Source organism: Anthonomus grandis, chromosome 1 (assembly GCF_022605725.1).
Source record: "Anthonomus grandis grandis chromosome 1, icAntGran1.3, whole genome shotgun sequence".
NCBI classification, from domain to species: Eukaryota; Metazoa; Arthropoda; class Insecta; order Coleoptera; family Curculionidae; genus Anthonomus; species Anthonomus grandis.
The window spans coordinates 56,377,993-56,404,661 of record NC_065546.1 but is presented as its reverse complement, the minus strand read 5'-3'; the positions used below and the strand labels follow the sequence as shown (position 1 = coordinate 56,404,661).

The 26,669-nt window shown below is 32.0% G+C and overlaps 1 protein-coding gene and 1 long non-coding RNA gene across 3 annotated transcripts in view; one reads left to right on the top strand and one right to left on the bottom strand.

Annotated features, from left to right (window-relative positions):
* The window catches only part of LOC126739942 (mucin-5AC-like), a 137,899-nt gene that overhangs the window by 28,607 nt on the left and 82,623 nt on the right, over positions 1–26,669 (top strand). The gene's annotated exons all lie outside the window — the stretch shown is intronic.
* LOC126740006 (uncharacterized) lies at positions 19,193–22,994 on the bottom strand. The gene is made up of 2 exons (XR_007661765.1): positions 20,265–22,994; positions 19,193–19,699 (listed from the first exon to the last, which is right to left on the bottom strand). It is a non-coding gene; the product is annotated as an uncharacterized LOC126740006 (long non-coding RNA).

Sequence of the window (26,669 nt, the reverse complement as noted above, 5' to 3'; positions counted from 1 at the left end):
ACAGTTCCGGTAGAAGGTATGGCCCAATTAACTAATCATCAACAATGCCTGCCCATACGTTGACAAACCAACGATTCTAATGTTTTCTTGGAAAAATCGCATAAGGATTTTCTTCGTCCCAAACATGGCTATTCCTACTATTAAAACTACCGTCTCTTGTGAAAGAGGCTTTATCGGTCCACAAAACATATCGTAAAAAATTTGATTGTGCAATGATGTGATCCAGAAGCCATCGACAAAATTCAACTCTAGGATGATAATCGGCTGCCTTGAACTTTCTGGAAGTGGTAAGGATGGAGTTGTTGCTCGTGTAGTACCCGCCAGACAGAAGCGTTACTCGTATTCATATTCTTAGCGACGTCACGTGCTATTTGATGGTTCATCGGCAACTCGCTGAAGCACCTCTTCTACAAATTCGACCGTTCGAGCAACACCAGTATCTTGCATCTTGGTCTTAAACATGTCTGTCTCAGCGAGCCGCCGATGAACCGCAATAAACTTTTTGTACCCAGGTTGCTGTCGTTCAGGATAACGTTCATGATACAACCGCGATGCTGCTCGTGTATTGCAGTTTGTTGCTCCGTATGCCAAATGCAAATCCGCCAATTCTTGATTGATAAAGTTTTCCATTAGCAATAAAGGTTTAAAAATGTTTAAACATGACATTGAGAATTGACATTGATTTTAAACAATTGTTGTTATGGTATCATGTACAAAAGGTAAAAATAAATGCAGCAGATCCTATATTTTAACGCGTCTTAAAGCCGTAGTGGCGTAGTGACGAATTTCCGGACATGGGTTACTATACTCAAATGGATTCTTCTGTTGCACTGAACAACCCCCAGAAGTTTGATCCCATAGTCTGAAACACCCTGCATACTGATTGTCTTGAATAAATGTAAAGAATGATGACGTGAACGCAAAGAACTATAGCAGTATTTAAGGTAGAAAGATTCGTAACTCCTCTTAGACGTATTTATCCTTTTTAACGCAAAATGCGTATCTTCTCAGAAAAACAAATAACGCAGGTATTTCTAAAACATTCCTCAAAAGGCGTTCCTCAATAGACTTATTCCTCTCAAAATTATCTAAAAAACATCCAAACTCATTTGTAAAATGAAAACCCCAGTATTTGATGATCTATAGCACTTTATGTTGGAAGATAATTTTTTAACCAATATTTTGACTTTCAGGCTAAATAATTTAAAAACTATTCCAGGCACACTTATGTAGTTTTCACTCAAAGTTAAAGCGTTCTTTGGTAAATATTTTGATATACGAAAGTTTATTCTAGCTTAAGTACTTTTTGAGTTATAGTGAGTTTTGTGAGCCATGGTCCTATACTGACGCAAAGTGTAACATCTTTTATGTGGTTTCGAGTTAAAGCTAAAGATTTTGAGTGTCACTGGAAAATTATTGTGGATATTTTTTTGAGAGGTTATAGGGAGAACACTGAGGATCACTTTGAAGTATAAAACGATTTTTTAGCCCCAGTATTTGATGACTTACAGCATTTTATGTTGGAAAATAATTTTTTAAACAATATTTTGACTTTCAGGCTAAATAATTTAAAAACTATTCCAGGCACACTTATGTAGTTTTCACTCAAAGTTAAAGCGTTCTTTGGTGAATATTTTGATATACGAAAGTTTGTTCTAGCTTAAGTACTTTTTGAGTTATAGTGAGTTTTGTGAGCCATGGTCCTATACTGACGCAAAGTGTAACATCTTTTATGTGGTTTCGACTTAAAGCTAAAGATTTTGAGTGTCACTGAAAAATTATTGTGGATATTTTTTCGGACGTTTATAAGGAGAACACTGAGGATCACTTTGAAGTATAAAACGATTTTTTAACCCCAATATTTGATGAGTTACAGCATTTTATGTTGGACCATAATTTTTTAAACGCCATTTTGACTTTCAGGCTAAATAATTTAGAAACTATTCCAGGCACACTTATGTAGTTTTCACTTAAAGTTAAAGCGTTCTTTGGTGAATATTTTGATATACGAACGCTTGTTGTAGCTTAAGGACTTTTTGACTTATAGCGAGTTTTATGAGCCATGGTCCTATACGGACGCAAAGTGTAACATCTTTTATGTGGTTTCGATTTCAAGCTAAAGATTTTGAGTGCCACTGGAAAATTATTGTGGATATTTTTTTGAGAGGTTATAGGGAGAACACTGAGGATCACTTTGAAGTATAAAACGATTTTTTAACCGCAGTATTTGATGATCTATAGCACTTTATGTTGGAAAATAATTTTTTAAACGCCATTTTGACTTTCAGGCTAAATAATTTAGAAACTATTCCAGGCACACTTATGTAGTTTTCACTCAAAGTTAAAGCGTTCTTTGGTGAATATTTTGATATACGAAAGTTGGTTCTAGCTTAAGTACTTTTTGAGTTATAGTGAGTTTTGTGAGCCATGGTCCTATACTGACGCAAAGTGTAACATCTTTTATGTGGTTTCGACTTAAAGCTAAAGATTTTGAGTGCCACTGGAAAATTATTATGGATATTTTTTCGGGCGGTTATAAGGAAAACACTGAGGATCACTTTGAAGTATAAAACGATTTTTTAACCCCAGTATTTGATGACTTACAGCATTTTATGTTGGAAAATAATTTTTTAAACGCCATTTTGACTTTCAGGCTAAATAATTTAGAAACTATTCCAGGCACACTTATGTAGTTTTCATTTAAAGTTAAAGCGTGCTTTGCTGAATATTTTGATATACGAACGCTTGTTGTAGCTTAAGGACTTTTTGACTTATAGTGAGTTTTATGAGCCATGGTCCTATACTGACGCAAAGTGTAACATCTTTTATGTGGTTTCGACTTAAAGCTAAAGATTTTGAGTGCCACTGGAAAATTATTATGGATATTTTTTCGGGCGGTTATAAGGAGAACACTGAGGATCACTTTGAAGTACAAAACGATTTTTTAACCGCAGTATTTGATGATCTATAGCACTTTATGTTGGAAGATAATTTTTTAACCAATATTTTGACTTTCAGGCTAAATAATTTAAAAACTATTTCAGGCACACTTATGTAGTTTTCACTTAAAGTTAAAGCGTTCTTTGGTGAATATTTTGATATACGAAAGCTTGTTGTAGCTTAAGGACTTTTTGACTTATAGCGAGTTTAATGAGCTATGGTCTTATACTGACGCAAAGTGTAACATCTTTTATGTGGTTTAGATATCAAGCTAAAGATTTTGAGTGCCACTGGAAAATTATTGTGGATATTTTTTCGGGCGGTTATAAGGAGAACACTGAGGATCACTTTGAAGTATAAAACGATTTTTTAACCGCAGTATTTGATGATCTATAGCACTTTATGTTGGAAAATAATTTTTTAAACGCCATTTTGACTTTCAGGCTAAATAATTTAGAAACTATTCCAGGCACACTTATGTAGTTTTCACTCAAAGTTAAAGCGTTCTTTGGTGAATATTTTGATATACGAAAGTTGGTTCTAGCTTAAGTACTTTTTGAGTTATAGTGAGTTTTGTGAGCCATGGTCCTATACTGACGCAAAGTGTAACATCTTTTATGTGGTTTCGACTTAAAGCTAAAGATTTTGAGTGCCACTGGAAAATTATTATGGATATTTTTTCGGGCGGTTATAAGGAAAACACTGAGGATCACTTTGAAGTATAAAACGATTTTTTAACCCCAGTATTTGATGACCTACAGCATTTTATGTTGGAAAATAATTTTTTAAACGCCATTTTGACTTTCAGGCTAAATAATTTAGAAACTATTCCAGGCACACTTATGTAGTTTTCATTTAAAGTTAAAGCGTGCTTTGCTGAATATTTTGATATACGAACGCTTGTTGTAGCTTAAGGACTTTTTGACTTATAGTGAGTTTTATGAGCCATGGTCCTATACTGACGCAAAGTGTAACATCTTTTATGTGGTTTCGACTTAAAGCTAAAGATTTTGAGTGCCACTGGAAAATTATTATGGATATTTTTTCGGGCGGTTATAAGGAGAACACTGAGGATCACTTTGAAGTACAAAACGATTTTTTAACCGCAGTATTTGATGATCTATAGCACTTTATGTTGGAAGATAATTTTTTAACCAATATTTTGACTTTCAGGCTAAATAATTTAAAAACTATTTCAGGCACACTTATGTAGTTTTCACTTAAAGTTAAAGCGTTCTTTGGTGAATATTTTGATATACGAAAGCTTGTTGTAGCTTAAGGACTTTTTGACTTATAGCGAGTTTAATGAGCTATGGTCTTATACTGACGCAAAGTGTAACATCTTTTATGTGGTTTAGATATCAAGCTAAAGATTTTGAGTGCCACTGGAAAATTATTGTGGATATTTTTTCGGGCGGTTATAAGGAGAACACTGAGGATCACTTTGAAGTATAAAACGATTTTTTAACCGCAGTATTTGATGATCTATAGCACTTTATGTTGGAAAATAATTTTTTAAACGCCATTTTGACTTTCAGGCTAAATAATTTAGAAACTATTCCAGGCACACTTATGTAGTTTTCACTCAAAGTTAAAGCGTTCTTTGGTGAATATTTTGATATACGAAAGTTGGTTCTAGCTTAAGTACTTTTTTAATTATAGTGAGTTTTGTGAGCCATGGTCCTATACTGACGCAAAGTGTAACATCTTTTATGTGGTTTCGACTTAAAGCTAAAGATTTTGAGTGCCACTGGAAAATTATTATGGATATTTTTTCGGGCGGTTATAAGGAAAACACTGAGGATCACTTTGAAGTATAAAACGATTTTTTAACCCCAGTATTTGATGACTTACAGCATTTTATGTTGGAAAATAATTTTTTAAACGCCATTTTGACTTTCAGGCTAAATAATTTAGAAACTATTCCAGGCACACTTATGTAGTTTTCATTTAAAGTTAAAGCGTGCTTTGCTGAATATTTTGATATACGAACGCTTGTTGTAGCTTAAGGACTTTTTGACTTATAGTGAGTTTTATGAGCCATGGTCCTATACTGACGCAAAGTGTAACATCTTTTATGTGGTTTCGACTTAAAGCTAAAGATTTTGAGTGCCACTGGAAAATTATTATGGATATTTTTTCGGGCGGTTATAAGGAGAATACTGAGGATCACTTTGAAGTACAAAACGATTTTTTAACCGCAGTATTTGATGATCTATAGCACTTTATGTTGGAAGATAATTTTTTAACCAATATTTTGACTTTCAGGCTAAATAATTTAAAAACTATTTCAGGCACACTTATGTAGTTTTCACTTAAAGTTAAAGCGTTCTTTGGTGAATATTTTGATATACGAAAGCTTGTTGTAGCTTAAGGACTTTTTGACTTATAGCGAGTTTAATGAGCTATGGTCTTATACTGACGCAAAGTGTAACATCTTTTATGTGGTTTAGATATCAAGCTAAAGATTTTGAGTGCCACTGGAAAATTATTGTGGATATTTTTTCGGGCGGTTATAAGGAGAACACTGAGGATCACTTTGAAGTATAAAACGATTTTTTAACCGCAGTATTTGATGATCTATACCACTTTATGTTGGAAAATAATTTTTTAAACGATATTTTGACTTTCAGGCTAAATAATTTAAAAACTATTCCAGGCACACTTATGTAGTTTTCACTTAAAGTTAAAGCGTTCTTTGGTGAATATTTTGATATACGAAAGCTTGTTGTAGCTTAAATACTTTTTGAGTTATAGTGAGTTTTGTGAGCCATGGTCCTATACTGACGCAAAGTGTAACATCTTTTATGTGGTTTCGACTTAAAGCTAAACATTTTGAGTGTCACTGGAAAATTATTGTGGATATTTTTTCGGGCGGTTATAAGGAGAACACTGAGGATCACTTTAAGGTATAAAACGATTTTTTAACCCCAGTATTTGATGACTTACAGCATTTTATGTTAGACCATAATTTTTTAAACGCCATTTTGGCTTTCAGGCTGGATAATTTGGAAACTATTCCAGGCACACTTATACAGTTTCCACTAAAAGTTAAAGCGTTCCTTAGAGAAAAATTTGATATACGAAAGATTTTTGTAGCTTAAGGACCTTCTGAGCTAGAGTCAGTTGTGTGAGGCATAGTCCTAAACCAGCCCAAAGTGTCACAATAATCTTTTTTTTATGCGATTTTAAAGTTAGATTTTGAGTGCCACTGGAAAACAATTTTGAATATTTTTTTATGAAATTATAGGAGGACTCTAAGGACCATTTTGTGGTATAAAACATTTTTTAACGCCAATATTTGATGAGTTACAGCATTTTATGTTGGACCATAATTTTTTAAATGCCATTTTGGCTTTCAGGCTGAATAATTTTAAAACTATTCCAGGGAAACTTATGGCGTTTTCACTCAAAGCGAATAATTTGACATACGAACGCTTTTTGTAGCTGAAGGACTCTCTGAGTTAGAGTCACTTTTGTGAGTCATGGACCTAGATTGACCCAAAGTGTAACATTAATAATCTAATTTTTTTATCTGGTTTCGACTTTAAGTCAAAGGTTTTGGGTGTCACTGGAAACCTAATTTGGATTTTTTTTTTGGAGATTACAGGAATGATCCTGAGGATCGTTTTGACACATAAAGCATGTTGTAAGTCCAAATATTAAATGAACTACAGCACTTTATGTTTTAGGTTATTTTATAGAACTATATTTTGACTTCTAGCAAGAATAATTAAAAAGCTTTTTAAGGTACATTAATGCAATTTTCAAAAATTCAAGGATTTTAGGAATAAACCGACGAACACTCATTTATCAAAAACAGTTGATGTTCTGGATCATCACAAGCACAATCCATACACTTTGTGTCTATTTTATTGTTTTTTTTATTTTTATTTCATTGGTCATTTTTCAGACAATAAATATGATATTGTAGTCTTAGATGGCGCAATAATTCATATTTTAGAAAAAATGGAGTTACGCAATTTGTGAATTACGCTGACGACGATATGCAACCACATAAATCACCCTTTATAGAGCTACAGAATAAAATGATTTACACGCAGCTACATTGTCTACAACGAGGACAACTTTTTTATGACATTTATATGCGCATCTGCTTGTTCAGGTCGTGATTTACCAAATACCATCATAAATTTCCTTATAAATCGTTAACTAACTGGAAATCGGTGTATCGATGACTATAATAATAGAAAAACGTTGATGGTATTTAAAACGGTATGCAAGTCGAAAAATACACGCGAGCGTCCTTGGAGGTGTGTCGCTTGTTATGTCGTCGTCGCTTTTACTTTTTTACTGAACCCAAAATGCCAGTTTTGGAGGTTGACATTATTCAATCATCAAACAGCCCGTATACGTACTAAAGATGTATTACGTACTTAGTGACATATCCTAGGTATAATTTTTTTGTCTGGACGACGTCTTTATTTGGTCATATTTAGGACGTAGATCTGGGTGCCGTTAATATACCTTAAGATATGTTTCAAAATGTATCCTTTCATTTTATTAGGTTTAACCGGCTAATGTCATTTTGTCATGGCCTACTATATAAATTAAAAAAAATCAAAATATTAGGTTAGGAAAGGATACATTTCCATTGAATTGATTTAAAATTAAATTTTATCGAATATTAATTGATTTAATAAAAGATTATATATTCGATGTTCGGTGCAGAATAGACATGTTTTACACCGCTCCTAAATTACAGCAAATATCTACAGTTTATTGCAAGTTTTAAAAACATAAAAGTTCTCCAGAGTGATAGGCTAGCGCAAGACAGAGTTAATTTCAGAGAAAAAAGTAAAGGTAATTAGCTGTAATTAACATAAAAATGCCTTTAACCAAAAATCAAAAAGACGATATTAAACAGTGTATATCTGAATGTTTATACGACAAGAATTTCATAGCGACCTTGGCCACTGCAGTTGCCGAAATTATTTCGAAGTCATTCTCCGAGAAAATAGATAAACTACAAGCGCAAGTCATCGATCTAAACACAAAATTGGAGGAAAGTCAAAATAAAGTTTCGGAGCTGCTAGGCTGCTAGGCTCTATGGATTAAAGGAATCCAATGGTGAAAAACTAAAAGAAAAAGTCCAGCAAACCCTTGCTGTTAAATTAAAAATAGATAATTTAGATATAGATGCGTGTCATAGAATAGGACAGAAGAATCCGACTGACAGCAAACCGCGGCCGGTAAGAATATTTTTTAACTCCGTGGCAGCCAGGCAAGAAGTTTTTTTCAAGAAAAAAATACTTAAAGAATCCAATATGGTCTTTGTTGAAGAACTAACAAACCACAAATACCATCTGTTGCAGCTAGCTAAAGAGAAATTCGGAAAAGAAAACGCCTGGTCAAAAAGTGGGAAAATTTATGTAACGAAGGATGGAAAAAGTGAAATAATAAAAACTGAGAAACAATTGGAACAATCATTGTAATTTTTAGGGGTAAAAAGGTGAAATGCGTTAACTTGGTAAGAATTTTTTATTTCTTTTTTTTCTTTGTCCCTTTTGTTCATATCCTGTTTTTCTTTTTTAAAATAAGCTTCTGTTTACTTTTATATACTAGATCCCTAAGTTTTTGATTTCGATTTTAAAATTCGTATCAAGTTAGTATAGTACCTATCCTACGTAGCCACAAATCTGTAACTTATATCAACCTATCGTTTTTTATTTGAGGGAAAAAAAGAAAAACATTTTTTTGTATTCTTCTCTCGTTCTTTGCATAAATACGTTACTGAAGTACCCAATTTAATTAACAAATTTAACCGTTAACATGATTACATTTGCCAATTTTTGAAGAGTTTCCAAGAGTTAATCGAACTTAGTGGAAAAAAAAAATGAAAAAATTCTCATTCGCATTTTATAACATAAGATCATTAGTGCCTCACTTGGCTGAATTTAAAACATTTTTGTTGGAAAAAAAATTTGACTTTGTTGGTCTGTGTGAGACATGGTTGCATTGTGGTATACCGGACGATGTTTTAAATGTTGATGGTTATAGATTTTTAAGATTAGATCGCAGTGCAGGCAGAGGCGGAGGTATTGGTATATTTATTTCAAATTCAATTGAATTCGAGCAGCTACATTTAAATTGTTCGTCAGTACTAGAGGAGGTATGGCTTAAAATTAAACTTTAAAACAAAAACGTTATAATAGGCACTGTATACAGGCCTCCTTCAGGCTCTGTCTCAGATCTTCTGGATACCCTTGAGAATAGTTTATCACAACTTTATACAAATTGCCATGATATTATATGTGGTGGAGATATGAATATAGACCTGCTAAATATAGAGGACACAAAATCACAGAATTTCAGGAAAACAATAGAACTCTTTGATCTAAAACAAACAATTAATAGTCCAACTAGAATCTCAAATAATAGCTCAACACTAATCGATATTATTTTGGTTTCTACGCAGGAAGCCAGGCAAGATTTTTACGGTACTAATAAAGTAAATAATCTCTCTGATCATTAGTATCTGGTCAGTCTTATTTTAAAAATGTAGTAAACACCTACAAATCTATAAGGTCAAGATGCTTAAGTAAAATAGATAAACAAAGCGTGCTCGACTGCCTGGCTGTATCTCCTTTAAATAATACTTATTATATAAATAATCATGTGTTAAAAGTTGATTTTTTTACTAATACAATACTTAACTTATTTGATCAATTAGCTCCCTATAAAACAATTAACTATAAACATAGAAACCAGCCATGGTGTACTTATGCTGTTCAATGTTTTATCAAGCGAAAGGATCAGGCTTATAACAAATTAAAAAAAAATAAAACCCCTCTAAATTGAAATTACTATAAATACATTAAAAACGAAACTACTAGTATTATAAATAGAGAAAAAAGAGCCTACCTAGAACACTTACTAGAGAATAACAATGGCAACGGAAAAATTTTATGGAAAACTCTCAAGAATCTTAATATTTTAAACAAAAAGTCCGGTGATACCATTCCCAACAATCTTAATAACCCGAATGAAATAAACAACTTTTTTCTTCAATTTTCTCAACTTGAACCACCAGATCCGGACTTGATTTTATTATATACTACTAGTACGGCAAAAAACTTTATTGAGCTTTTTTCTTTTAGAGTGACGGATGAACAGGAAGTTTACACTGCCTTATCATCAATAAAATCAACTGCCGTTGGTTCGGATGGTCTAAACAGTGAAATGCTAAAATTATGCTGCCCTCAGATTCTAAATATTTTAGTTAATATTTATAACTAGTGTATTCTCGTATCTAAATTTCCAGACTCCTGGAAAATTACTAAGGTTTTTCCGTTGCTAAAAACTAAAACCGAGCCCACAAACCTTTCAGAATTAAGACCCATATCCATTTTATCACCCTGCTCGAAAATATTTGAAAAAATCTTAACCGCTAGAATAATAGAACACCTGAATAAACACAATAACCTTCCCTTGAGACAATCAGGATTTAGAAAAGGCTACAGTTGCTGTACAGCACTGTTGGACGTGGTTGATTCAATAATGTCAAATATAGACTCTGGAAACTCATGTGTTTTGATATTGTTAGACTACACAAGAGCGTTTGATAAGGTAAACCACCAGGTCCTGTTCGCTTTGCTATTGCATATTGGATTATCACAGAGCGCTGTCGATCTAATTAAAAGCTATTTATCTAATAGGGTTCAATATGTAGAAACTGATAAGGGATGTTCGGACAGAGGGTCGCTTCACTGTGGTGTTCTACAGGGCTCCGGGCTATCCCCGTTACTATTCTGCATATACACTTGTTATCTCACACATGCCCTTGAACACTGTATTGATTATAGTTTTGCTGATGATAAACAATTATTATACTCTGTCACACCTAATAGCATAGCACAAACTCAACTTAACATAAATAAAGATTTGAATCAACTAGTTCGAAACTCAGAAAAACACCACTTAAAATTAAACCCTTTAAAAATACTTGCTTTTGGAAAACAAAAAATTGACTTAGAAAACCAACTTAAAATTAATGTAAATAACTCAGAGCTTACCTTTGAAAAAAAATCTAGGAATTTGGGGGTAATTTTAGATACAGATTTAAGATTCAGCGAACATGTATCTGCGTGTGTACAGAGGGCGTATGCAAATTTAAAGTTGTTATATCCACATAGGCGTGCACTAAGTCAAAAACTAAAATTAACATTGTAAGATGCTCTTGTGTTAAGTCACTTTAATTATTGTGATGCATTGTATGGTCCATGCCTAACCAAACAGGATAGGGATAGGATACAGCGAGTTCAGAGGTCGTGTTTGCGGTTTGCATTTGGCATAAGGAAGTTTGAGCCAGTAATTCACAAACTCAAAACTTGCAATTGGTGGGATATGGAAAATCGCCGTACATTTCACTCCGCTGTCTTATTCCACAGAATAATATTTAATAAAAGTCCACCATATTTGTACAACAAAATAAAGTTTAGAACAGATGTTTAAAACTTAAACCTAAGGTATAGGGGCTTAATATCTCATCCTTTTCATAAGACTGCCTTGTTTGCAAGATCTTTCTCTTATAATGTTTACCTATCATATTCCTCTCGAAATGAAAATACTCACGCCAACAAAATTCAAATATCTATATAAAAATAACTTGCTAACACACCACTAAATCTTGTTGTTTTTTATTTATCTTTTTTTTTTCATACGGTATAGTGTACTTGTGTTTTGGGTAGGTACAAACGTCTACTATAAGTATAAGAACTAGGAACTATTAGAATGTTTTAGGTAAAAACAGTGTTGTAATTTACTTGTGTTGAAATTATAAAACTACATACTACTTATGATTTGTTATTGTGCTAACATTGAATCTATATATTAATTTAATATTCTTTGTTGTTAGTTACAGTTACAAAATGTTTAAGGAGTTTATTCAATATCAGTTTTACTGCCTTAAACTCCATTTTGCAGTAATACATTTATCATGTATGAAGAATGTATACCAATAATGCACTGTAAACTTGTACTATTACTGGCAAATAAATTTATTTATTATTATTATATTATTATTATTAAAAAAAACTACATCAAATACAAACTATTTTATAGTTTATAAAAAATAAATTTATTTGGAAATCCCATTGATATATATTTTTCTCTTGCACCCATGGAGTTCTTATGGGAAGTACTAGAATGAGTTATCGGATATGCAAGGGCAATACCTCATTTTAAAATCAATTAAAAATAATTTAAAAAAATGGGAAAATCCAATGAAGCCCCCATAAGAAAAAATTAAGTTGATGATGATCGAAAAAAAAAAACGAAACATCCGATTAATTTTTTTTTGAGTCATGTTGTAGGTTATAAAAAGTAGCAATGAAAAACTGTTTTTAGTTTTCCGATGTCTCTTTAAATAAAGTCGGAAGAAAGTAAAAACGATTTTGACAATTTTCGATTTTTTTCGGATAACTTCGGTAGTATCAGCATTTTCATTTTTTTTTCTTAGCTAATAAGTTAGTTGTTTTAATTTTTCTTAATTATTTACATATTATTTACAATTTTGAAAATAAATTTCAAAGAAAAAAACAGTTTTTGATCTTAAAATTAAGTATTTGTAATAGTAAAATTATTAGAAAGTAGCTAGAAAATAAGTTTTAACATTTTTAACCTTGCTGACCACTAATTTTAATCGACCCTGTATACATATTAGCATAAAATGTTATAAAACCAGCTACTAACAATAAAAGTAGTACTTATACGATAAAAATTTCCAAAAATAACGACCAGGCGTTTCGAAAATATTAACAAAAAACCGCCTTCAATAGGAATTATAAAACATCCTGTAACATGAAAACGATTCACTTTTCGAGATTCCTGTATATGAAGTTTTTGTCTTATTTTTAGACTGGTAGGTAGTTAGCTTAGGCTGGTATAGTTCAGTTCAGAGATCTATTAGAATCTTTGACGTGCCGCGAATAGTACGTGTGCCGGTGTTGCTTGAATTGTCACATGACATGCATGTTTAAATCGCAAAATTTTATGTGGAAAGAGTCATACAGTAATATTCTAAGCGATATTTAATAATTCCATAAAATAAATAAATGTTTTAAGCATTTTTTTAAGAATTTATACATTTGATTCCTAAAATTTGACTACATGCGCCCACGTACTATTACGTCTGACCTCAATCACAGTCAGTCAAGCGTGAAAAGTTGCACAGGTCCGGCCTTAAAATTTATTTGTATTTAAAACTTTATTATTGGGGATTTTTCGGTTTAGTTTTATTAAGTTAGAAATTTAGGATAGTTGATAGCAAGAAAATATTTTATTTAAATATAAGATTTAAGCACGTAAAATGAGTCTAACCAACAATTTTAATTTAATAAGTTTAGTTTTTAGCGCCATCATTGGGATGTTTATAACAAGTGATGAGAGAATAGGTGGTACGAATTACTTAGGCCCATTTATTCTGTAGATTAAGGCAATAAAGATTTACTTTCTGACACAAAAGGGTAAAATGTTTTGCTTTGTCTTCAAATTTTATATTATTTCCTTTTTTTGGGTATTGAGATTTATTTTTACTTGGTGGTGATTATTAATGGGGATTTTGGCTGCCATATTTAATGTCTTTTATTTTTTTTTACTTTATACGCTCACTTTTATTCAACAAATTAAGATTGGCCCAGTCTCATACGAGTACAATGCCCGATATGAACCATTTATAATAAACCTTTATATAGCTTAAGTTACCCAAAAACGTGCTCAAAATTCTTCGCTTTTTAAGCAAATATAATAGGCTGGCAAGACAAATAATTAAAGAAGAAAATCAAAACGTTAATTCGAATGTTAATTATGTAATTATAATGTTATGTTAATGTAACGAAATATGTGTTGGTTTTTTTTGCCTTTTTATACATATTATTTTTTACTATTTTATATATGTTTGATATGGTAATTTGGAAATTGTATAAATATTTTGTTCATATGTACAGATATTTATTTAAGTTTACTCAATAATGTAATTTTATTGCAAAAAGGTCTTTAAAATTAATATGCAAATAAGATGCCTAAGACTTTTAAAAGGTACATTTGGCCTATCCATCCATTTTTTATTTCATAATTACATTGGACGACTTTATCTAGAAGAGTGGACCTGCTATTTTATATAACCAGTTGCATTGACAAATTATTCGTTCAATGGACTTCACTTGTGTGACCTTTGTACCGTCCTATGGACCACCATTGGATTTTCTAAAGAAATTAATGGACCTTTATATGTCGATAATATGTTTAAACTGTCTGGCTTATAGTCATTGACCGTAAAAAAATAAAACCGGCTGTATAGTACAATAACCCAATCGTTCAATTCGTTTTTTTTTAATTCTTTACTTGTGCGAAGATGACCATCAATAACTTCCCTCACACGTACCCAAGCGGTACTGCCTACGCCAAAGTACCCGTCAACGAACATAAATCAATGAACTTCGATGTGAATGATGTGATGTTCGTTGCCCTTACGGCTATAATGAGTTGAGAGTCTCGTTTGGGAAAAAATTAAAATGGCACCAACATATTTTGAAATTTTTTAACAGTCGCGTTTCTTATTAAAAGTGTAATATATCATTATTATCAGGAAATCATGGACTTTGAATGCAATTTTGTATTAAATAAAAATTCCATTCAAGGATTTGGCTATTAAATATATGCTTTTTTACCACCTCGTAAGTACTTCGGCCTTAATAACCCAATAAATAAAATTCTACTTAAAGGAATAATAGCAATTTAACCAGCAAAGCTGCTTAAGCATTTAAATACTCGCATATTTTATTATACATACGGTTATTACTAAATTACGAAAATTGCGACGGAAACATTCTTTTAAATACATACATATATCGAGACGGCGGTAAATTCCAATCGTTATTGTTTTCAAACGATCACGTTTTCAGTTCCAACGCCACCATTCACTTCGAAAAACGTTTAAATTATGAATTGTTACCCTAAAGGTAATATATTTTCAAACGTGCTACGATTGGATTTCACCACCGCGCGCCGTCACCATCTATCGGAAATAAACGAACTACCACCCTTTGGTAATATAGAACTGTCAATCGTATGACGTTTGTGACAGTGGCATTGTTATTTCGCTCAGCGCCATCTTTTATTTAATGATTTCGTGTAATCAGTAAATACATATTAACCCCAAATTTATAAGTATATGAGTACATAACTTTAATGCAATGAATTGTCAAAAGCCAAGGTTAAATGAAGAAAACTGTAACTACTTATTTGAGTACAAGACTTTGTTTGTTAGGGCCGTGGCTCGCAACAATAGGTCAACATGACAGCTGACAGAGTATTGACAGATTCTTATTTACAAACAGATGACATTTATATAGGGCGGAAGCAGAGGTTACATTTTTTATTTCTAATTTTTAAATGACACTAACATTGACATTTATTCAATGCCAACTCTTAGGCTGAATTTGCATTGGTACGTAATCACGGATACGTGAGTTCAAGCCTATCCGTGATTTTTAGTCCATCCACTAGAGATATGCGTATCCGTAAAATGACGTTATATTCTTACTCGTGTTTTTGTTGTTTACGGTTTTGACCTCAACAATATGGTTCAACTTGGTTCAACTTATTTTTATGCCTTGATTGTAAAGGGATTTTCGGATCCCATAGATGTTTTCTAGCATAAATGGATGAAATCACCATTTTGTCATATAATTTCCTGTGTTTTTGACTTAAATCTTTGCCATCGCCTGTTGAGAATACAAAAAAATAAACAAGTTTAAGTAAACAAAAAGAAAGTGTAACTAATAAAAGCTATAATATACACTAGCACTACCACAATAACGACACTAATAAAAAAATTGACAAAATGATAAAATAATAACAATGAATAATAAACATATACCTAAAGTTAAAATGTTGTCCTGATTGGCGCAAAGTTTGAAGGTAAAACCCTGGTTCTCCTTCTCCTCCATATGTCCTATGTCCTGGGCAATATTGGTGTTCCAAATAATTTTGACACTGAACTATTAATGAAAAAGCTATAATAGCCACATTAGTTACCTACAATACACATACATAAAATAGGTGCAACCCGGGGTCGAACCCAAACAATCGACATTCTAAAAAGAATGGTCTCAAAACAAAGAACTTACCTAGAAATTACAGAATCCTATGCACAAAAATGTTTTGGTAAAAGTTCAAAAACAACAATTAAAAATAAATAGCAAGACGGACGCAAAAAACGGAATGAAGTTCAAATTAACCAACTTTTATCCGTGTTTTTCTTCACGTAGGTACGTGAAACCTTTCGGGTCTCTCATTGGCTGATAGCAGTCACGTGGTCTCAACGGATCCGTAATTACGTACCAATGTGGATTCAGGCTTAGTGAATAACTAAATACCTTCCATATACCAAAACAATAAGGCGCCAATTTTTTGAATTGTCAAAAACAATGGTTAGAAGAAGAAGACTATAAACACTTAATTGAATACAAGAGTTTTTTTTTAATGGGCGTGGTTCGTCAAGGTCAATATCATAGCTACCACTCATATAATCTAGGAGTTACATTCCAATTTCATTATAAGAAAATGCTTGAATTTCCCTGAAGAAGATATCTACAAACAAAAGAACCTTGGAGGTTCCCGTATACATTAAAAATCCTAAAATATAACCTAAAACCTTTTTATCAAATATAGGACGACTTATTTAGTTTCTCTCTCACTTCTATCCACACAGTTAACGTGAAATGACGAGCTTTTGAGTTACAATCAAAGAATTAAATGACATTTAATTCAGCGCCATCTTCTGGTGAATGATTTTGTGAAATGAGTGCACGAAAAGACTAACAAGATTTTTTGTTGTTTGTTTTAGGCGTGTATTATAATAATTCAAAAGTGCCATTTCATTTTGCACCATTTACTTTTTGCACTATTTTATTTGGTATGGGCGTGACTCATAGCAATAGGATAAAATGACAGATGTCAAACTATTGAAATTGCAATTTTATTTAAAAAAATTAATTTAATTTTTTACACTACAGATACCTTTTCAAAATAACAAATGTCTTGATTATGAGACACATTCGAGAACGCCATGGCGTGAAATTTAAAGTTTCAAATGACAATGGCCCGAATGAATAAAAAGAAGCATAACCTTATACTTGCAAAATATAGAGCAAATCCTTCCCTCCATATGAATAATAATCAAAGTAAAACCTTTTTCTAACAAGTACGGAGCAAATGCTTGTCAAAAGGAGGATTTGCTTACATCGAAAGTAAATGGTATGAATAAAAGTGAGTTTTTACTTCCAGTCGTGAGCATATCCTTCAAAATAGTTGCATCTAACCAGACTTAGACTCACCTGCTGAGAATAGATAATGGATCGGTTAAATAAATTGTTCGTGGTGCCTAAAATATTCATAATGGCCAAAGTAGTGAATTTGCGAAAGGTAAAATATTATAAACCTCGGTCGTCTCCACAAAATAGCGATTTCAAAAGTCTATTTCGATTTGAAAATCGTAATGTGGAATGGTTAGCTAATAATTTTCTGGGCCCTTCTCGCGACAGAAACGTGGTGCTCTTTCTTCTTTACAGAAGATGAAAATATGTTTAAGGTATCTGGCTGATCCTGGATTCCAAAAAGGTATAGGTGAGGAGCTTGGTGTAGAGCAGTCAACAGTATCACGAACAGTGAATACCGTCGTTAATAGAATTGTTGTGCAAGCTAATCAGTGGATAAAATTTCCTACTTCTCATAATGCTATAATGGAAGCAAAGGACTTATGGCAAAATAAATATCGTTTCCCAACTGCAATTGGTGCCATAGACTACGCATATCGGTATAGAAAAACCCAGTTTTCATGGTGATGAGTATATCAACCGGAAAGGAAAAGCAACGCTTAACGTGCAAGCAACTTGTGACACCAAATGTATGTAGGATGAATTAGTTTTAGGTTCGTAGTTATTTAATTTATACGTATAATATTATTTTTCTTTCGAAATCCATTTCAATAAACAATGATCTCATTCAGGCTCCGTGAACGCTCCTTATCGATGTGTTATGATTAGGTGGCAGTTTTTACTTTAACGGTGACATCGGCGATGACGAAAGGGGACATCGGTGGACAGTCTTCTTGAAGGTTCCGAAATAGACGCGTTTTCGGGAAAATCTTAAAAGACGTAGGGCGTGTCCCTAACATTAAGACGGAAAGACGTAAAAAAGACGAAAAGACGGGTTAAGGTCAGGATCAGTAAGACGTGGCTGCATCCTTTTCCTTTTCTATTATAAGACGTGAGACGATTTATTATAAGTGTTTTAAAGCCGCTCGACATAGGGATGTGAACGCGATTTACCATATCAGTTAACAGTTAAAGTCTACTCCAAACTCTTTTGTGCAATAGTTTTCTTAATTATTTTATTAAATACTTTGAAAATCCCGCACCGGACTTTTCATTACCATCAACAAACCCTAGACAACATAGAAAACCCTACATGTATGTTCACTAGGTTGGCCAGGATCGGTCCACGACAGCAGAATTTGGAAAAATTCGGAAGTTCGGCAAATTATGGCAAGAACAAGGAACAGCGTACTTCTTGGAGACAAAGGTTATGGAATCGAGCCATGGCTCATGATTCCATTTCGCAATCCCGATAATCCAACTAAAAGGAGTTACAATAATCTTTTGAAACAACAAAGAGTAATTATCGAGCGCTGCTTTTGGCAAATTAAACGTCGATTTCCAATCTTGAAGTATGTTTGTCGTGTTAAAAGTGAAAATATTCCAAATATTATTATATCATGTTTTATTTTACACAACATTGCAAAAAGATTGGTAGATGAAGATTTTCAAGAAGATGAACTCTTTATTGATAATAATGAAAACGATTTTGTTAACTTAGAAGACAACCATGTTCGTATTCGAGGACAGGAAGTGAGACAAAATTTAGCTGATATAATCTACGATATGAATATCTAATAAATTGATCCATGTGTCACCTAGGTTAGTACTAATTATGTAATAGCTTATATTATTTCCGTTTAGAAAGAATCATCTTTGTGTCACACAGTTTAGTAAAAAACATGTTACAAATTACCTAAATGATTCCGTTTGAAAAGAAGCGCTTATTTTTTTTATTGTTAGTAAATATGATAAAGGGTTCGATGAAATTACTATTTTCTTTTCATTCTGTCACATCAGTTAGTAAGGAATATGTATGTAATAAATTATTTGTTTGAAAAGAAACTCAGATATGTTTTTTATTTTAAATTTATTGTTTACAAAATACTGGACAAAAAAATACCATTATATTATGGTTTCTAATATTTTAATTAATTCTAATGTAGTAATAACAAAAACGAATATAGTACAAAACAAAATGAAAAAATATTTCAACTATGCCCAAAAAAAAAGTATTTACAAGTCCAGATATGTCAAGGAACCTACAGCTGTAATTTTTTCAGTATTTCCACTTTTTTCCATTATTTCTTAAAGTTTCACATTGTAGTATTCCCTCTGCACCCTGGTGGTTTTCAGTTGTTCTAATAATACCAAACGTTGCAGCTCTGAAGTGGTCAAACTTCTTGTTTCGTCTGTTTCGTATGTCGCTAATGCATTTCTTTTTGAGGATTGTGTGGCAGAAACGCTGGAATATGCATAGTTTTGCTTGCCAGGATTGTTACTTTCTGTTACTGATGATGACGAACTCTCATTTTCAGCAGTTTTACTTTTTTCTTGTAACACGCCACAAGATTTGGCCCCTATAAAAATATTTTTATTTGCAGGGTGATAAAAGTTTTATTGTTGAAAAATTAGGTTGGAATTACAAACACACGAGTGACCCGACCGAGTTAGGGTAAATGACAAAAACGTCTATAAATTGGATGTACATAATACTTATAAAATTTCGTTATTACGAGGTCCCTGATATCGATTAATAAATTGTCCTTGCAAAAATTGTATTTGACCGTTATCATGTTATCAACTACTTTTTACCTAATTAAATTATCTCTGTTCATTTATGGAAAATCGGAGGTCAGAGTTTTAGGTGAAAACCCCTGGAAAGACGTCGAAATGGCACAAAAGAAAAAAAGTCAAGTACAGAAGATTAAATTGAGAAGTATTGAAAAAAGTTGCCTTGAAAACTAGTGGCTAGAAATCAAATTACAATTGACTTTTGACATGGCCTGACACTTAGTTTTAATAATCCGTCCTTCGTTTTCATAAAGAAGATCAATAAACTGACTTTAGCTCAAAAATCGATTACGCAAACACAGTAGTTTTTCACATTTAAGAAAAAAAAAACAACAAAATTAAAACTCTTACCTGCAATTCTACTAACTGTCGGATTTGTATCACCTTCCATTGCTTTGAACAACAATTTTTCCCAGTCCAATAACTTTATTTTTCGATTTCCGGTCTTATTAATATCTGTTTTTTTCTTTAGTCTTGTTTTCATGTTATTAACTTTCTTCATTAACTTGGTGATTTCGATTTTCTTCATATTTAGCTGTAATTCTTTCGAGAGCTAGGTCTTTCTTTTTCTTTGCGCTTGGAATTTGTTATTTCATCATAATTTCAGGGTATGAGGCATCTCCTTTGCAATAAAATTCAATTCACTAATATTACTCTGTGGTTCAACTTCCTCTTCACTAAAAGTCATTTAGCTTTTTTTTACTACTTGAGTAACAAGAAATATAGATGAAACCACAGACACAAAGGAACCAGCTTATTAGTCTGAGCCAAACGTAATCACATGAAATTAAACAAGTCTCGACCTGAGGTTTTCGCCACCTTTTGCTCATTATTATGAAGCATTTGCTCGTGAGTAAAAGGTTATCGTTATTCATATGTAAAGAAGTAAATCCTTATGCTTCTACCTTTTGATCAGAGCATTACCTTTTGCTTCTACCTTTTGCTTATAAGCAAAAGCTTCACTTTTATTCATACGGGCCCTTATACTTTGCAGAAGCGAGACCTTTTCCTTCACTTATTTTTATGCATATACTTTGGAGGCATTGCTTGATTTTTTGAAAGCAAAAGGTAAAACTTTTTTTTATAAATATGGACTAATAACATTGGCTTTCGTTTAATAATTAATGAACTTCAGTGCACGAGAAGATGAAGACTAAAATTCTAATTTATTTTTTTCGTACGTGGCATGTAATAAGTCAAAACTGGACATTGACATTTAATTAAGCGCCATCTCTTAGTCAATAAGTCTTTTATTGTTTGGTCAGTAAAAAAGGCAGCTATACATGTATGCGTATGTACATTTGTACTAGTAATTGATACGTGCTTAAATAGATAGTGTCCCTTTTTTAAGGAAATTTGAATTATTATTTTTTCGAAGCGATATGAATCATATAGCAACACCATCCTGCCGCAACTAACCGTTATTGCAACATTTGCATTTTTCATCTATTAATTGCATTTTATAAATAATTGAACAGGATGACGGGTTTTATGCCAATGGCCAAGGCTAAAAAGAGAAGACTTTTAATTTCGTTTTAGCTCGTAGCAACAATTTTAAGACAGTTCACTATTACGTTAAGCTAGTCTATATTGGCCTGTTGCTATTCACGATGCCCAATGATGGAAAACTCCTTTATTCCTATAAGTTTTTGTCAAGAGAAGGAGAGGAGAAGTGTTTTAATGACATATTTCAACTATCACGTGCAATGTCACTATTTAGGTATCATTAACACTTAAGAGGAAATGGTGTAACGAATGTAATGCTAATGCCTTGTTTATTGCAACAAGGCGAATTATTCATAATTTAATGATAAATTATATTAAGTAAATAGTAATTACTTAAAAGGCTTTCTAGTATTATTACACGGAGTATAACGAAGTGAGAGAGAGACAAAACCGTCATCTATTTGGCATTAAACTGTTAAATTTCACAAAAAGTTTATGCGGTTAAGTCCGCTCGGCCAGGACTAATCTGGTAAAAGTAGAAAAAAATTATTTTATTAAGATGTTTTTATTAATTTTTTATCATTGTTTCTATTATTTATATGTCGTACATACATGATACATTCGAAAAAAAGATAAAACTTGTTAGTATTAAATGCCTGTTTATTTACAAGCTTCCGCCTCACACTACAACTAAACCACCTACCAACACATACTTACTATAACGTTATATGTTAAAAACATAAACTTAAACATAAGAATCATTGAAGTAAATTGTGATCTTATTTAAACATTATCAAAATGTAATTAAACTGATATGTATATGGAATGACTGAATTACATTGGTTTTAATTAATGGCTATATGAAATGCAATAAAAGGTCCGATTCATTAAAAATAGGTATAATCTTGACCGAATATTAGGTGTAAACTACATTATAATGAACTGTTTTAAAAATAAATCAATTTTTTTTGTGACAAAAAATTATTATTATTATTTATCTCAAAGTAGAGTCGTATTTAAACAACCTTAACTTACAGTTGATTTAATCTAATATAGTATTTAGCATAAACTACAATAATTGTTTAAATACGAGTGTTTTATTGACTGAATATTAATTTGAATGGTATTGGGGCCTGTGTTTTTGAATTCATTTAAATATCGTCGTATGAAAACCAAGTCCAAAATTGCATAAAAATTTGCGATCCAGATATTTACTTTCTGAAATACGGATCGTTAATTTTATGCGATTTTCACTCAGTTCCATAGAAACAACAGTTGAAAGGAGTCGAATGTCCAAGCCAAAGGTGACGGGATTTAAAAAATATATATATTTCTGTAGGCGGATCATACAATAAAATACCTAATAACCCAGTATAACTATCAAACATTAGAAAATAACTTTTCTGAGTATAAAAAAAAGGGAAAAGTAGGCACTTACGAATTCGAATTATCCATTTACTTTGTTATCTCATTGACAATAAACTCATAGTAATATTATTGCATCGTACGACACTTTTAATCTAACCTAACCTAACTTTAAACACAATAATTAATCTATTTTCAAAGAAGTACAGATTTCTCTTAGATTTAACTATATAGAATGATTTACATAATACCAAGATATTTTCATTTAATACTATTTTGATATGGTCTGAATCGAATATTTGTAATATAGTCAAAATCGCTCTTATCGTGCGGGTGTATCGGATTATCAACGACAAACTTTTGTAGTTACGTTTCATTTCAATTTGCGCAACAACGTGTTTTAACTACAACGCGTCAGATAAACGAAACAGATATATTCAGCGTTAATGTATCAAAAGAAGATGAAATGATAAATGTCAGTGGTTCTAAAACAATTACTTTCATAACAAACATGCCTGTCTCGTTTCGATTGACGGATGACATTATTTGTCACAAGATAATTTAAAAAGCCTTTTTGTGGATTTCTAAATCCTCAAGCCAAAAAAATGGTACTTAATGTTATTAATTACTTCGAGAACGAAAAAGAAAATAAAGGGTTCCCTAAGAATGTACAAGAAGAAGTAGCTAAAGCGCTTGGAATTAGTTTAAGAATGGTGCAAAAGGTTGTACATGAAAACAAGAACAATCTTATTCCCAAGAAGGAAAAAAAGTGTAAAAGGAAGAAGCCGAAGACTGAAGATGTAAGTGAATGTGTAAAAATGGAAGTAAGGGATGGGATCTATGAACTATATAGGCTACAAACAAATATAACGCTGCCATTTCTGAGGGATGTTTTAAAGCAACGCGACACTTTGAAAATTGGACTTTTTGCTTTATCAAAATTAATTAAAAGCATAGGTTTTCGCTATAAAAAAGACTGCAATGGAAGATATTTGTGTGAACTACCAAATATTGTGAGCCAACGAATAGGATTTTTAAAACAATATACACAAAATGAAAAATCAAAGTTAAGGAAAGTGGTATGCTTAGATGAAACTTGGATATTTTCAAATGGGAGTGGAATAAAATCTTGGCAAGATGAATCTGTGAAAAGCGTGAAAAGAAAAAAAGGATGTGGTCAGGGAAAACGATTTATTATTTTACATGCCGGGTCTTCAACGGGATTCGTTCCAGGTGCAAGTTTAATTTTTTCTTCTAAGTCTAAAAGTATGGATTATCATGACAAAATATAAAATTGCGAAATGTTTAAAAAATGGTTAAAGGAACAGTTAATACCAAACTTGCAAGAACCTTCCATAATAGTATTAGACAATGCGTCGTATCATTCAAGAATTTTAAATAAACAACCAAATGGAAGTTGGAGAAAAAGCGAAATTTATGAATGGTTAGTAAAAGAAAATCAGAATCCCTTGCCATATATGCTAAAATCCGAACTTCTTTTAATTGCAAAATCGCTGAAAAGACCAAAAATATATGCTGTTAACGAAATAGTACGTGAATATGGCCATGAAGTTTTAAGATTGCCACCATACCATTGTTTATTTAATGCCATTGAGCTTATATGGGCAGGGTCAAAATCTTATTATGAGAAGCATGTGGGTGCTGGGCTTAGATCTGACCAGGTTGGAGCTGTTTGGAATGAGGCACTGAATCACATCACAAAGGAGTATTGGCGGAAATTAGTGGATCACACAGAAATATTATTAGAACCTGGTGGAAGAGAGAAAAAGTACTCGATATCCAAGTTGAACCACTGATCATTGCTCCATTTGAAGAAGATTCGGAAAATGACGAAGAGTTTTCCGACTCTGTTAGTGATAATGATAGTTATAATTAGTTTCTTTTTTTAGTCAAATTTTTACTTCATTTTTACACATTCACTTAAATCTTCAGTCTTCGGCTTCTTCCTTTTACACTTTGTTTCCTGCTTGGAAATAAGATTGTTCTTGTTTTCATATACAACCTTTTACGCCATTCTTAAACTAATTCCAAGCGCTTTAGCTACTTCTTCTTGTACATTTTAAGCAATCCCTTATTTTCTTTTTCGTTATTAAAATAGTTAGTTTTCTTTTTGCATTTCGTTTATTATTTAAGTATGATTAAAAAGTACAAAATTTTTTTTAAACAAAGCTAAGTAAATAAATTGGTGAATGCGCTGGAAGATAGAAATGCCCGCCGCATTTGCCAGTTTTTTTTTTAGTTATTTTTAATCTTTTTTTGACTTTTAACTGTTATAAAAGAAAAGATAACACAACTTTTTTAATTTTCTGTGCATCAACATATAGATTGGGTCGAACGATAAATAATAAATCATAAAATTAAAATGTCATTTTAAAAGTGAGATTGTAACATGAACTTGCCTTTAAACAAAGAAAGTAGTTTTCTGGTCTCTGACTGCACTGCATCACACACAATACAAATTAATTGTTTGTCATTATACCAAAATGTATAGATTCCCAATAATTATTATAAAAAAACACAATCACACATAAACAAAGAAGAAAACAAGATCAAATAATCGTTAAAAATTAGACGCTGTGCCCTGAAATCGATAAATTAGTATGTTATGCACATACATAGGGTCATGCTAAATCGTATACTAATTTCTCAAAAATTTAGGTAACAACCATTTTTAAATGAAATATGTACAATTGTAATGAAAGGCTAGGGAGGCATTTTTGCTCTCATAAAAAATATAAAATGCTTAGATTTAGATATTATTGCGTAAAGAAAAATTGTTATTGAGAATTCCGTCTATTTCGGACAATTTTTCAAAAAAGAAAAGTAAATATTATGTCTGGCAACTTACCAGAATATCGGGGATTCTAGGGGTATACCCAACGGGCTTTATAGTTATGGGCTTTTTCACGTCATGAAAGGAAATAACCAACGTATGTTTTGCATGTCGAATCTCGGATACGTAGTATTCCGCAGACATTTTTACGGCATTAAAGGCATCACGTCAGTTAATAATTATGATCTAGGGTGTATACGCGGCTTTCATATGTCACATGACGGCGTTCAATGTATTGTCAAATCTCAAGGAAATAACATTTTGCCAGCCACTGATTTTTCAATTTAATTCATATTACGTGGTGACCTTTGAACCCGCACGATAAGAGCGAAGGCGACTATAGCATTATCAATTATTTCTCCTTAATTGTCTTAAACATAATTAATTAAATAAACTTTAATTTTTATTGGAAAAATCAAAAAGCAAACAATCAAAGCCTGATTAATTATTATACAGGGTGTCCCATTAATAATGTTCAATATTTTAACAGCAAATTCCTCTCACAAAAATAATGAGGTTAGGTTAAATTTTCCTAGTCCGAAAATGAAATGCAACCAAGATACACGGTGATCTGTTTTTAACTAAATTTGGCATTTGGACGTTTTTTATATGCCAAATCTAAATTTATTAGTTTTTTTCAATTATCTCATAGAGGGCGCCCCCAACACCAATTTAGTTGTTTTTTGAACTCCATAGCATTTTTACGCCCTGTATAATTTTATTTTTTATTTTAAATATGCATTCTGCAAGCATTTTTGCTTACAAAATGTATACCTTAAAAATTTCGCTAGGATTACTCTTTTTCTAGATATTTACATTTAAAGATTTTAAAGACATCCATGAAAACCATATTTTAAACTATTTAAATTGCTATATTACACTTTAAATGATTGATAAGTAAAAATATAAAACCTAAATAATTATTTAAAAATAAAAATTATCAATATTTGCCAGCAAATGTTCCACATGGCCTCCATTTGTCTCAAGATATTTTAAAAATCTTTTATTAAAAGACCGCCGAATCTTAAAAAATAATTGCTCATTTCGAAATGACTCAGCAGCGGCTTGAATTTTTTTCTAATAATTGTTCC